We start from the raw sequence: 13181 nt of genomic DNA, 5'->3' as shown, positions 1-13181 counted from the left end.
GTCCTTAGAACCAGCAATGCTGTTATCCAGTCCCTTGCTGAATTAGTAACACACGTGCAAACACTAACAGTCCCAACTTCTCACATATTGTCCATATACTATGACCAACAGAAACGTGTGCAGTGAAATGTAACTCACAAATTACTTAATATGATGAACTGGTGTCAAGTACAATTTTATAACATGAGAATACAATTACAAAGGTACAAAATACATCATTAAAGAACATAACAATACAGATAACATTTGTAGTACAGGCTTTACAACAGAATAGAAATAAACATATACATCAGTGGAATTATGACATGAGTACATACATAAAAGATCACAATAACTTTTGAAACATCAACTTCACACATGAGCATTAAACAGAACGGAATTAATAATGTCTAACATCTTTACAAAGTAAATAACATATTATTAATGCCAATTATATTCGAGGATAACAGTATTCCTCATCATAGTGAATGTAACTTAATATTAAAAGAAGAAAAAATTCTATGAAACTACACAGAGACAGGAAGAAAACAACTACACAAGGGTACACAAACACATAGTGGGATAACACCAATAGGAAAGGATAGGGTTCGTTTTCAGTGTAACATTTGGTACTGCAGTCCAACCCAAAACTTCATACATCTTTCCTCTTATTTCATCCTTTGTTTCCACCAAAAAAATTCTATCTAAGCATGCTTTCTGTATTCTGTTCACATTTCTTTCAAAATAATTATTTCTGATTGTACAATACTCATTTGGGCCCAATTCGTTTTCATATAACTTTCAAAGCATTCTTTCCCTATTCTCCATAGTTAGGTTCTTATATAGTCTACCCCCTCTTAAGCTAACTTAAATCTACTGAGCTCAGATATTAAACTAAGGGACGAGGCAATGCAGCAGCACAAAATAAGTAACACAAACAGCAATGACCAAAAAATTGGAAAATTGCAAAGCAAGCTAAAGTAAATCTAAATTACCAAGCAATTCAACATTACAACTAATATGAAGCAATGCGCAGGAAAAAAAAATAAATCTGGCTTAGCAGAGTAACACAAATTAAAGTTCAGTAGCACTATGCCTGGCAAACAGCAGATATCTAAACATGACATAGCTCAAGCAGAAAAAAATATTACACTAAAAATGGCCATGTCTAATACCTATGTCACATCTTAACACTAGAGTGATGCATCACGAGAACTTACACTAGCAGATAAGTTACCAAATCGTAAAAAAATTATTTATGCAATTCCTGTGAAGGGAAATGTCTATGTGCCCTCATTTTCTTGGGAGTAGATCATAAATTTCTTATTGACTGGATCTGTAGGCATAAAATAACTATATTAGTACATATATTACACTTTATTTTAACCAATGCTGCAGTGCAGCTAGAAACTAGATATTAAAGAAAATGAGCAAATATGTACAAAGGACGGCATGAAACATCATTCATTAACCATATGGCATTTCATAAGGCAGTAAAAATTCTCTCAATTGTCGAGAAAAACGCTTGTCATAATCAGGTGTGGAGATGTAAGTATCTTTCCAAGTAATTAGCGTGTAGTATTTGCGGTGCTTTCTACAAAGGAATGTCGATAGCGAGGATAATGGCCTCTTTTTTTCTCCACCTAATGGCTTTTTTTCTCCAGGGGGCTGGCCCAGCTGGGCGCCACAACGCATTACATCAAGGTCACTTAGCTTTCTTACCGAAATATTTACGACAGCAGTTTCCGCTACAGTGACAGTCTCACATAAAAATATTTCACAGGTCAAGAATTAGCGTTGCAAATCTGTAGAAAGAAAATCCTATAAATATAAGTGTCCAAATAAAATTTTCGTCTGCATTGTAATACATTCACGCATATACACACACATTTCATAACTCTTAAAGTACGTTTCTTGGTTTCCAACATCCTTTTCATAAATCAGAGTCCTTAAACACTACTCATTATTCCTTACATCATTATACATATACATATTCGTCGACATTTCTTCAATATTTCATCATGAGAAATACGTAGCATAATAAACATTCCTCAATAACATAATACACATCGTCGTCGTAATAATAACATCATAACACTTCAGTCAAATCTCAAAATCGTCGTAGCTTCCTCCAATAATTTCTAAGCCTAAAAAAATTCTCTGCTCATGTCAAAAATGTCATCTGCCTCAAACGTACTTTAAAAATCATGATCTCATACCAAATACATCATTCAAAGCTCTCATAATACCACAATGGTTCCGAAAAAATATGAACAGCTTACAAAGTACAGACAAAATACGGTTTCATAAGTGTGAAGTTATCCAACTGTATAATTGCGTAAACATGTGTCACAGATGTAGTAAAAATAAATGTTTGTCTGTCTCAGTTAAATGATCGGATAGCTGTGTAATTTGTGTGTTAGAGAAATATGGTACCGATGTGAAAAGTTGTATAAGCAAATACCATATTAGCTAGGGTTCCTTGTGCTTGCCAAACACATGGTACACAAAGTAGGCGTGTACCCCCCTGAGGATTAATGTAATTATAACCTCAGGTGTTACAGATTACAGCAATGGAATGAAATGTATCACGGAAAACTTTCTTTGTAATTCAAAAATCTTTAAAAATAAATGTTTTAAGTATAAAATTGATCACTCAAATACGTGTACTGTAGCGCTAAACTGTTCGTCTTGTAACATAATCTCTGTGGAAGTGTCGTAGTTATCGTCCTCCGAAAGCTAAGTTCTGCAGAAGTCAATGTACTTACCTCATGATAAACAAAAGTGAAATGCTTTGCGTATAGATATCGTAGTTATTATGCTTATTGGCGTGATGAAGAAAGTACTGTACAGTAACGTAATGTTGTGCCACAAAAAAGGCTGTCTCATTGTTGCTATACCACAAAAGTTACTACTAAAACCTGTTTTTCTTTCCAGAAGAATTCAGAAAACTGTGCAGATATAAAACAGATACACCGCAAAAGCAACATTGTAAATTGTCACTCATTAGTAGCGTCGTGATAACACTGTGTAGTTGTCACTTAAACTAACCACTGTGTTGTCTGGTATCTCACAGAAAGTACATTAAACCCAAAATGTATTTTCAAGTAAACCAAAATGTTGCATTAAAATCTCATTAGCAGTACCAATATGTGTCCTAAGTATGTAAGCCTGATAGTCGTTCCATAATCGTGCAACTAACAAGCAAGAATGTACACACACAATAACACTGAAACGTCTGTTCACTATAACAATGCATTCGTCATTTCTGTTTCAATAAGTTCTCTTGGTTCTTGACTGGATATTTAACTTCAAACATTGTTGCATGTTAACAGATTCTAAGTCTGACAAGCACACTAGTAATGTAAAGTGAAAAGTCTTATGGCAATGACAAAGTTAAAAAGCAGATTATCTTTCAATAAACGGTTTTGCATGTGAAATGTGGTGCAATCCTTTACTCTTCATAGTACTCACAGTTTGGCTGGAATACAATTATCATGCAGTATACGTCGGTAATGAATACTGGAATTTTTCTCAAGGTTAGCGTCTATGTTATTTTTCCCTGAGCCAGCGGCCGCACGCGGCTGCCTGCGGTGCGAGTCATTGTCTGCCCCTTTGTTGGCGCGCGTCGTTATTGGGATTTGGAGACCTAACTTCTACAAATTCGCCTTGCCGAGAGGGCCCAGCTCTGTTTAAAGCTCGCCAGTTCTGATGGAATTCAGGTCTGTCGTTTTGTCGGTAGTTTACACAGTTTCTTTCGTGTCGGTCATATGGTGGAGAATTTCTCCCTGAATCGTAACTGCGCGCTGAACTGTTGCGTCTGAAATTATTCTGTCTCCCTTGATAATAATAGTTCTGATTACCATATTGTCTGTTTCTATGGTTATCTCTGTCATATTCATTACTACGGAAATGCGATCTTTCTCTGTAACTATTACTCTGCCAATGGTTGTCATATGGGTGGTGTCTGTTTTGGTCACGATTTGCGTTGTAAGAATAGACTTGTCGTGTTCAGTTATTGTTTCTGTCGTCACGGAATTGTGACGGATGTGACCCGTAGTGATTGTTTTCCTGTTTTCGCATCCTGCGACTGTCTGTGTCAATTTCTAATTCTTGTAACAGTCCCTGAAAAGCTTCAATGTCGTCTTTACAACGTCCTGCTAAGATAATATGTCGTAAATGTTCAGGCAGTTTGATTAAGCAAATGCGGATGAGTTCTGAGGGGCTGTATGGGTTTGACAGGTACTGATTCTTGTGCAACATGTCTTCAAAATATTTCACAAGACTGGAGAATTCTGATTGTTCGAAATGTCTCATCATTATGATGCTATGTTTTACTCGGTCTTGTGCGGGTTGAGACCAATATGCTGAGAGGAAGGCATGGTAAAACTCTCCTTCACTGTGGCAATCGTGAATTACCGATCGCATTCTTACAGCTGGTTCATTCTCCAAGTAGCCACACATAAATTCTAATCTGTGTTCCAACGACCAGTTGGGAGGAAAACAATGAGAGAATTGATGGAGCCACGCTTGTGGATGAATGTCGTTGCCAGAATTCTTAAATGTTTTGAATTTACGTGTAGTAATGAACAGCTTATAGTCAAAATCGTCATGTCGGCGAGTCGCATGTCGGTCATTGTTACTTCGTTTCGGCGGTTCCATCTCAAAATCCAATGCGCCTTGCCAATTTCTTTCATAATTTCCGAAGTGTCCTGTGTTATTATTTTGTGGTTGTTCCGTATTTCTATGTCCCTCTTCCCGTATTGGAGCGCGAGTGTCCTCTGAAATACGTAATTCTTGTATTACCTGCATCAACTGATCTTGTACTTCCCGGATTTCTCTTTTGTACTGTGTATTGATTTGATTTTGATTTTGTTTGAATTTTCTAATTTCTACATACTCTTCAGTGTCAGTGAAGGCTACAGGTGTTGTGTTATTCAGATCATCATCTACCTTTGTAGATAGGTTAGTGAACTGATCTGAAAGTTCGGCTACTTTATCCGATAGTGAAATTATTTCCTCTGTATGTTTTTCTGAACCAAGTTTCAGAGTATCTACTGTGTCCTTTAAGTTTTCCTGAGTTCTTGCAAGTTGCGTAACCGAATCGGTAGATGCAACTGAGTCAATTTTAGCTTGCAAGGTCTCATGATTTTCATGAACAATAGTTTGCAGTTCTTTTATGGTTGCTTCATGCTTCTGTAATACATTTTCATGACGCGAAAAAATAGGTTGGAAATGCTCACAAATTTGTGTTTTTACGTCATTACAGACCTTTTGACATTTCGATTCGATGTTATGTAACTCAGTGGTTAAATCTTCACGTGTTTGTTCAAGTGTAGTGTCTAACTTTTGAAGATGTTGTTCCATTGTGTCTAACTTTTTGAGATTTTGTTCCACTGTGTCTAACTTTTTGAGATTTTGTTCCATTTGTCTCTGATTTTGTTCCATTTGTTGCATTAATTGCAATAATAATGTATTAGTGTCTGGAATCTGTTTCTCTACGCTTTTCGGCAGTGCATTTGCACCGGCAACATTCACATTTTGACAAGCAGAAAATGCGTCTTGACTTATTTGAGAGAACGGTGATAACCCAAAACCTGAATCTACAGTATTTGCGAAATTGTGTCCTGTCATTTCGGATTCCTGAGGCGAGCTGTTGCCGTCCGATCGATCGATAATGCTTCCCTGTTCACTACCTGTTTCACTGACTACACCATTGTTTGCAGCCCGCTCCATTTCCCTGTGCACAATTACCAAATTACTACTTTGATCATCAGTTAATTCATTACTCGGTGGCGCTAACACACTGCTTTCATTTTCACTGTCATTTCTCAGTTTACTTTGGAGCCTAGTATTACGTTTTTCACACGCCATTATTGTCACAATATTTCACACGACAACTCAGAAAAGCACAATTTGAAGAGCAAAATAAAATAACATAGCAATGGAAATAATGTCTACTTAATTGCCAGCGCAGCTGCGAAATACTTGGTGCAAATCTACATGCATGCCACAACTGTTTTACTGTACAACAATGAAAGGCTACAACTACAAAGGAGATTCTCTCTACAATTACGCGCTAGCAATAAACAAAATCTACACTAATTACACAAACTGCAACAAAAAATCAGAAGATTCCAGTGAGGTATCCTAGGCTAAGGGTCGACATATGAAACGCCCCCTTAGAAGAATTATACAAGACTGTGCTTAAACTGACACACAATATTTTGTTAGCGCAACGCAATCTGACTTTCAAAATTCCCTACAAAAGAATGGCCCTGACTAACACTAAACTATACCTTTCACAAATCACTTACCTCACAAAAATCTTCGATGCTCAAGCAACTGCAATACAGCGAGCGCCACTACTGCCAGCTAAATAAAAGATTCAAACTACTGAAGGCACTGATAGGGATAGTTAGCAAATGAAAGATATTAATAGAGAACAAACAATGTATTTACCTTGATATCATCATATATAAATATAGCAGTTCATGACAAATTTCAAAACTCCGCCATCTCTCTCCCCACATCCACCACTGCTGGCGTCTCACCACCAACTGCGCAACGCTACGCGCTGTTCATATCCAGCTGCCGCTGCCCAACACTACAATGGCAGACAACAATGCAAACTAGCCACAGACTGCACACAGCACAGCCAGTGATTTTCATATTGAGCGCTACGTAACGTTGCCAATAAAAAAAACTAAACAGCCTACTTCCAATTGTACCTGCAGTGGTGTATCGGAAACTATAACTGGTCTCACAGGAAAGGATCAAAGCACAGACTCTAAGAAGTCTCACTCATCTTGCACTTACGGCGGCATTCTGCCTTTTGTATTTAATTCCGATGTAATTTCAGTGATTCATCGTCAATGTGTAAGTAAAAGCAATACATTGAACCAGCAGTGGTGTATCGGAAACTAATACTGGTCTCATAGGAAAGGATCAAAGCACAGACTCTAAGAAGTCTCACTCCTTTTGCACTTAAGGTGGCATTGTGCCTTTTGTATGTAATTCCGACGCGATTTCTGTGTTTCATCGTCAATGTGAAGGTCCAAAGAATACATTGAACCTGCAGTGGTGTATCGCAAACTAATACTCGTCTCTCAGGAAGGGATCAAAGCACAGACTCTAAGAAGTCTCACTCTTCTTGCACTTAAGACTGCATTTTGCCTTTTGTATTTAATTCCGATTCAATTTCAGTGTTTCATCGTCAATGTGTATGTAAAAGAAATACATTGAACCTGCAGTGGTGTATCGGTAACTAATACTGCACACAAAGGAATGGATGAAAGCACAGACTCTAAGAAGTCTCACTCTTCTTGCACTTAAGGCGGCATTGTGCCTTTTATATTTAATTCCGATGTAATTTCAGTGTTTCATCGTCAGTGTGTATGTAAAAGGAATACATTGAACCTGCAGTGGTGTATCGGAAACTAATACTGGTCTCATAGGAAAGGATCAAAGCACAGACTCCAAGAAGTCTCACTCCTTTTGTACTTAAGGTGGCATTGTGCACTTTGTATTTAATTCCGATGTAATTTCAGTGTTTCATCGTCAATGTGTATGTAAATGGAATACGTAGAACCTGCAGTGGTGTATCGGAAACTAATACTGGTCTCACAGGAAAGGATCAAAGCACCGACTGTAAGAAGAGTCTCTATTCTTGTACTTAAGGCGGCATAGTGCCTTTTGTATTTAGTTCCGACGCGATTTCTGTGTTTCATCGTTAATGTGAAGGTCCAAGGAATACGTTGAACCTGCAGTGGTGTATCGGAAACTAATACTGGTCTCACAGGAAAGGATCAAAACACACACTCTAAGAAGTCTCACTCTTCTTGCACTTAAGACGGCATTGTGCCTTTTGTATTTAATTCCGATGTAATTTCAGTGTTTCATCGTCAATTTGTATGTAAAAGGACTACATTGAACCTGCAGTGGTGTATCGGAAACTAATACTGGTCTTATAGGATAGGATCAAAGCACAGACTTTAAGATGGATCACTCTTCTTGCATTTAAGGCGGCATTGTGCTTTTGTATTTAATTCCGATGTAATTTCAGTGTTTCGTCATCAATGTGAATGTCCAAGGAATACAATGAACCTGCCGTGGTGTATCGGAAAGTAATACTGGTCTCACAGGAAAGGATCAAAGCACCGATTGTAAGAAGAGTCTCTATTCTTGTACTTAAGGCGGCGTTGTGCCTTTTGTATTTAATTCCGATGCGATTTCTGTGTTTAGCCGTCAATTTGAAGATCCAAGGAATACATTGAACCTGCAGTATTGTTGTTGTTGTTGTTGTGGTCTTCAGTCCTGAGACTGGTTTGATGCAGCTCTCCCTGCTACTCTATCCTGTGCAAGCTTTTTCATCTCCCAGAACCTACTGCAACCTACATCGTTCTGAATCTGCTTAGTGTATTCATCTCTTGGTCTCCCTCTACTATTTTTACCCTCCACGCTGTCCTCCAATACTAAATTGGTGATCCCTTGATGCCTCAGAAGATGTCCTACCAACCGATCCCTTCTTCTGGTCAAGTTGTGTCACAAACTTCTCTTCTCCCCAATCCTATTCAATACTTCCTCATTAGTTATGTGATCTACACATCTAATCTGTAGCATTCTTCTGTAGCACCACATTTCGAAAGCTTCTATTCTCTTCTTGTCCAAACTATTTATCGTCCATGTTTCACTTCCATACATGGCTACACTCCATACGAATACTTTCAGTGGTGTATCGGAAAATAATACTGGTCTCACAGGAAAGGATCAAAGGACAGACTCTAGGAAGTCTCACTTTTCTTGCACTTAAGGCGGCATTGTGCCTTTTGTATTTAATTCCAATGTAACTTCAGTGTTTCATCGATAATGCGAATGTCCAAGGAATACATAGAACCAGCAGTGGTGTATCGGAAACTAATACTGGTCTCACAGGAAAGCATCAAAGCACCGACTGTAAGTAGAGTCTTAATTCTTGTACTTAGAGCGGCGTTGTGCCTTTTGTATTTAATTCCGATGCGATTTCTGTGTTTCATCGTAAATGTGAAGGTCCAAGGAATACATTGAACCTGCAGTGGTGTATCGGAAAATATAACAGGTCTCACAGGAAAGGATCAAAGCACAGACTCTAAGAAGTCTCACTCTTCTTGCACTTAAGGCGGCATTGTGCCTTTTATATTTAATTCCGATGTAATTTCAGTGATTCATCGTCAATGTGTAAGTAAAAGGAATACATTGAACCAGCAGTGGTGTATCGGAAACTAATACTGGTCTCATTGGAAAGGATCAAAGCACAGACTCTAAGAAGTCTCACTCCTTTTGCACTTAAGGGGGCATTGGGCCTTTTGTATTTAATTCCGATGTAAATTCAGTGTTTCATCATCAATGAATATGTAAAAGGAATTCATTGAACCTGCAGTGGTGTATCGGAAACTAATACTGGTCTCATAGGAAAGAATCAAAGCACAGACTCTAAGAAGTCTCACTCTTCTGGCATTTAAGTCGGCATTTTGCCTTTTGTATTTAATTCCGATGTCATTTCAGTGTTTCATCGTCAATGTGAATGTCCAAGGAATACATTGAACCTGCAGTGGCGAATCCGAAGCTAATACTGGTCTCACAGGAAAGGATCAGAGCACCGACTGTAAGAAGAGTCCCTATTCTTGTACTTAAGGCGGCATTGTGACTTTTGTATTTAATTCCGACGCGATTTCTGTGGTTCATCGTCAATGTGAAGGTCCAAGGAATACTTTGAACCTGCAGTGGTGTATCGGAAACTAATACTCGTCTCTCAGTAAGGGATCAAAGCACAGACTCTAAGAAGTCTCACTCTTCTTGCACTTAAGACGGCATTTTGCTTTTGTATTTAATTCCGATTCAATTTCAGTGTTTCATCGTCAATGTGTATGTAAAAGGAATACATTGAACCTGCAGTGGTGTATCGGAAACTAATACTGGTCTCACAGTTAAGGATCAAAACATAGACCCTAAGAAGTCTCACTCTTCTTGCACTTAAGGTGGCATTGTGCCTTTTGTATTTAATTCCGATATAATTTCAGTGTTTCATCGTCAATGTGTATGTAAAAGAATACATTGAACCTGCAGTGGTGTATCGGAAACTAATACTGGTCTCATAGGAAAGGATCAAAGCACAGACTCTAACAAGTCTCACTCCTTTTCAACTTAAGGTGGCATTGTGCATTTTGTATTTAATTCCGATGTAATTTCAGTGTTTCATCGTCAATTTGTATGTAAAACGAATACATTGAACCTGCAGTGGTGTATCGGAAACTAATACTGGTCTCATAGGAAAGGATCAAAACACAGACTATAACAAGTCTCACTCCTTTTGCACTTAAGGTAGCATTGTGCATTTTGTTTTTAATTCCCATGTAATTTCAGTGTTTCGTCGTCAATGTGAATGTCCAAGGAATACATAGAACCTGCAGTGGTGTATCGGAAACTAATACTGGTGTCACAGGAAAGGATCAAAGCACCGACTATAAGAAGAGTCTCTATTCTTGTACTTAAGGCTGGATTGTGCCTTTTGTATTTAATTCCGACGCGATTTCTGTGTTTCATCGTTAATGTGAAGGTCCATGGAATACATTGAACCAGTAGTGGTGTATCGGAAACTAATACTGGTCTCACAGAAAGGATCAAATCGCAGACTCTAAGAAGTCTCACTCTTCTTGCACTTAAGGCATCATTCTGCCCTTTGTATTTAATTCCGATGTAATTTCAGTGTTTCATCGTCAATGTGTATCTAAAAGGAATACATTGAACCTGCAGTGGTGTATCGGAAACTAATACTGGTCTCATAGAAAAGGATCAAAGCACAGACTCTAAGAAGTCTCACTCTTCTTGCACTTAAGGCGGCATTGTGCCTTTTGTATTTAATTCCGATGTAATTTCTGTGTTTCATCGTCAATGTGTATGTAAAAGGAAAACATTGAACCTGCTGTGGCCTATCGGAAACTAATACTGGTCTCATAGGAAAGAATCCAATCACAGAGTCTAAGAAGTCTCACTCTTCTTGCATTGAAGGCGGCAATGTGCCTTTTGTATTTTTTCTGGTGTAATTTCAGTGTTTCATCGTCAATGTGTATGTAAGAGGGATACATGGAACCTGCAGTGGTGTATCGGAAAGTAATACTGGACTCACAGGAACGGATCAGAGCACCGACTGTAAGAAGAGTCCCTACTCTTGTACTTAAGCCGGCGTTGTGGCCTTTGTATTTAATTCGGATGTAATTTCAGTGTTTCTTCGTCAATGTGTATGTAAAAGGAATACATTGAACCTGCAGTGGAGTTTCGGAAACTAACACTGGTCTCACAGGAAAGGATCAAATCACAGACTCCAAGATGTCTTACTTTTCTTGCACGTAAGGCGGCATTGTGCCTTTTGTATTTATTTCCGATGTAATTTCAGTGTTTCATCGTCAATGTGAATGTCCAAAGAATACATAGAACCAGCAGTGGTGTATTGGAAACTAATACTGGTGTCATAGGAAAGGATCAAATCACAGACTCTAAGAAGTCTCACTCTTCTTGCATTTAAGGCGGCATTGTGCCTTTTGTATTTAATTCCGATGTAATTTCAGTGTTTCATCGTCAATGTGACAGTCCAAGGAATACATTGAACCTGCAGTGGTGTATCGGAAACTAATACTGGTCTCACAGGAAAGGATCAAAGCACCGACTGTAAGAAGAGTCTCTATTCTTGTACTTAAGGCGGCATTGTGCCTTTTGTATTTACTTTCGATGCGATATCTGTGTTTCATCCTCAATGTGAAGGTCCAAGGAATACATTGAACTTGCAGTGGTGTATCGGAAACTAATACTGGTGTCATAGGAAAGGATCAAATCACAGACTCTAAGAAGTCTCACTCTTCTTGCATTTAAGGCGGCATTGTGCCTTTTGTATTTAATTCCGGTGTAATTTCAGTGTTTCATCGTCAATGTGTATGTAAAAGGGATACATTGAACCTGCATAGGTGTATCGGAAACTAATACTGGACTCACAGAAAAGGATCAGAGCACCGACTGTAAGAGGAGTCTCTATTCATGTACTTAAGGCGGCGTTGTGCCCTTTGTATTTATTCCCAATGCGTTTTCTGTGTTTCATCGTCAATGCGAAGGTCCAAGCAATACATTGAACCTGCAGTGGTGTATCGGAAACTAGGACTGGTGTCACAGGAAAGGATCAAAGCACAGACTCAATGAAGTCTCAATCTTCTTGAACTTAAGGCGGCATTGTGCCTTTTGTATTTAATTCCGATGTAATTTCAGTGTTTCATCGTCAATGTGTATGTAAAAGGAATACATTGAACCTGCAGTGGAGTATCGGAAACTAACACTGGTCTCACAGGAAAGGATCAAAGCACAGATTCTAAGAAGTCTCCCTCTCCTAGCACTTAAGGCGGCATTCTGCCTTTTGTATTTAATTCCGATGTAATTTCAGTTTTTCATCGTCATTGTGAATGTCCAAGGAATACATAGAACTACCAGTGGTGTATCGGAAACGAATACTGGTCTCACAGGAAAGGATCAAAGCACCGACTGTAAGAAGAGTCCCAATTCTTGTACTTAAGGCGGGGATGTGCCTTTTGTATTTAATTCCGATGCGATTTCTGTGTTTCATCGTCAATGTGATGGTGCAAGGAATACATAGAACCAGCAGTGGTGTATCGGAAACTAATACTGGTCTCACAGGAAAGGATCAAAGCACCGACTGTAAGAAGAGTGGCAATTCTTGTACTTAAGGCGGCGTTGTGCCTTTTGTATTAAATTCCGATGCGATTTCTGTGTTTCATCGTCAATGTGTATGTAAAAGGAATACATTGAACCTGCAGTGGTGTATCGGAACCGAATACTGGTCTCATAGGAAAGGATCAAAGCACAGACTCTACGAAGTCTCACTCTTCTTGCATTTAATGCGGCATTGTGCCTTTTGTATTTAGTTCCGATGCGATTTCTGTGTTTCATCGTCAATGTGAAGGTCCAAGGAATACATTGAACCTGCAGTGGTGTATCGGAAACTAATACTGGTCTCACAGGAAAGGATCAAAGCACCGACTGTAAGAACAGTGGCAATTCTTGTACTTAAGGCGGCGTTGTGCCTTTTGTATTAAATTCCGATGCGATTTCTGTGTTTCATCGTCAATGTGAATGTCCAATGAATACATAGAATCAGCAGTGCT

The sequence above is a fragment of the Schistocerca serialis genome, chromosome 4, assembly GCF_023864345.2.
Source record: "Schistocerca serialis cubense isolate TAMUIC-IGC-003099 chromosome 4, iqSchSeri2.2, whole genome shotgun sequence".
Lineage (NCBI taxonomy): Eukaryota > Metazoa > Arthropoda > Insecta > Orthoptera > Acrididae > Schistocerca > Schistocerca serialis.
Note: the sequence above shows the minus strand (reverse complement) of the source record.